The sequence below is a fragment of the Limulus polyphemus genome, unplaced genomic scaffold, assembly GCF_000517525.1.
Source record: "Limulus polyphemus unplaced genomic scaffold, Limulus_polyphemus-2.1.2 Scaffold15272, whole genome shotgun sequence".
In the NCBI taxonomy this organism is placed as follows: domain Eukaryota; kingdom Metazoa; phylum Arthropoda; class Merostomata; order Xiphosura; family Limulidae; genus Limulus; species Limulus polyphemus.
In genome coordinates, this window is record NW_013680882.1 from 3173 (window position 1) to 5458 (window position 2286).

At 34.7% G+C, this 2286-nt stretch overlaps 1 long non-coding RNA gene across 1 annotated transcript in view; it reads left to right on the forward strand.

Moving 5' to 3' along the window:
- The window catches only part of LOC111084249, a 5019-nt gene extending 2997 nt beyond the window's left edge, over positions 1-2022 (forward strand). Inside the window, exons 4-5 of the long non-coding RNA XR_002609462.1 lie at positions 1461-1590; positions 1968-2022. This is a non-coding gene — a long non-coding RNA (uncharacterized LOC111084249). The remainder of the gene's footprint in view (positions 1-1460; positions 1591-1967) is intronic.
- The last annotated feature ends 264 nt before the right edge of the window (positions 2023-2286 follow it).

A 2286-nucleotide genomic window follows, 5' to 3' on the forward strand; every position in this document is an offset into this window, starting at 1 on the left:
AATTGCACATAGCCATCCCTAATTTTCTCACAAGGCTACACAAGATGTAATTACACATAGCCATCCCTAATTTTCTCACAAGGCTACACAAGATGTAATTGCACATAGCCATCCCTAATTTTCTCACAAGGCTACACAAGATGTAATTACACATAGCCATCCCTAATTTTCTCACAAGGCTACACAAGATGTAATTACACATAGCCATCCCTAATTTTCTCACAAGGCTACACAAGAGGTAATTGCACATAGCCATCCCTAATTTTCTCACAAGGCTACACAAGAGATAATTGCCATCCCTAATTTTAAACAGATAGACTAGAAGGAAAGTAGTTAATGAACATCACCAATCGACAACTCTACTTTTCTCCGACTGAGTAGCGGGTTTTTCTCTTCTAGTGTAGAGTTCCAACCTGCAGTAGGATTCTATGTTTTGTTTATGCTGAGAAGTATGCCTTTTTCTCTACACACATTAACTTTCATAAGTAATCCAGTGCTTACCACATAATATTTTTAACCAATAACAGAAAGCACTTACTATAAAAATAAGGTATATAAAATTTATTTATAAGTTTGAACATGTCAGTTATTTTTCTCCATGTTAAAGGTACATGCCCGCCCATATGTGTGTTTTGTGTGTAACAGATAAATGAAAAGGCGTTCACAGTACATGTTAAAGTATAAAACAGTCTGTATGACAGTCTTCATGGGCCACCTAGTGGCTGAAAGCTTATAACGCTAATAAAGAGGGCACCGAGAACTGTAGCGGGCACAGCATAGACAGTCCATTGCATACCATATACTAATATTCATGTGACTGTAGTTTTAAAACAAAATACTTCACACCGAGAACTGTAGCGGGCACAGCATAGACAGTCCATTGCATACCATATACTAATATTCATGTGACTGTAGTTTTAAAACAAAATACTTCACTTTCTTTTCAAAGTATCATATTTATTGTCGTAGTAGTTCTGACCCCAACTGAGAAGTATCATATATGTCGTAGTTCTGACCCCAACAGAGAAGTATCATATTTATCACAGTAGTTCTGACCCCAACTGAGAAGTTTCATATTTCTTGTTGTAGTTCTGACCCCAACTGTGAAGTTTCATATATGTCGTAGTAGTTCTGACCCCAACTGAGAAGTATCATATATGTCGTAGTAGTTCTGACCCCAACTGTGAAGTTTCATATATGTCGTAGTAGTTCTGACCCCAACTGAGAAGTATCATATTTATCACAGTAGTTCTGACCCCAACTGAGAAGTTTCATATTTATTGTCGTATTTCTGACCCCAACAGAGAAGTTTCATATTTATTGTCGTAGTTCTGACCCCCAACTGAGAAGTATCATATTTATCACAGTAGTTCTGACCCCAACAGAGAAGTATCATATTTGTGACAGTAGTTCTGACCCCAACTGAGTGACTTCTAATCTCCATAATGCCCTGATTTCAGGATAGGGCTGGTACACCGCTCAAGTTTTGTTTTCCTCTCCTTAATTCTGGCATCTTCCTCAAGCATTTTCTACATAAACGATGACCACGTTACATCCAGATACTTCTTTGCACTGTCTTCAACATTTTTAGTAAGTGTATTTTACTACTAGAAACAGAGATATATAAATATTTGAAGTTTGAGTTACTCTTAGCTATATATATATATTTTAAAATACTTATTAGTTAATAATATTGTTGCTTGTTTGAAATATATTTGGTAAAATATTCAAAAAATTAATTTTATAAAAAGACAAAGCTTTGTTGTGTAAAAGCACCCAAACATTTTATAATCAGTTTGTGTAGATTCACATTTTCATTAGTATCTTACACTTATACTGATTAAAAATACTAATTGTGCCAAGGATATACAATTCCTTTACAAGATGATAGTTATTGTATTTAATTAAATGATTGATTTAAGTATCAAAACTGTCATACAAATAAATTACTTCATCTTGTGTTTCAGGGAATACTATCTCTACTTCTCTTTGTTGCTTGTGATGAAAATGTAAGTAGTAAACCTGTTGTCATGAGTGGGTAGGGGCTTTAAGTCATTGTTACTTGTTTAAATGAACCGGTATAGACAAGGTACAAGTGCCATACAATATCGGCTTTAAGTCATTGTTACTTGTTTAAATGAACCGGTATAGACAAGGTACAAGTGCCATACAATATCGGCTTTAAGTCATTGTTACTTGTTTAAATGAACCGGTATAGACAAGGTACAAGTACCATACAATATCGGCTTTAAGTCATTGTTACTTGTTTAAATGAACCGGTATAGA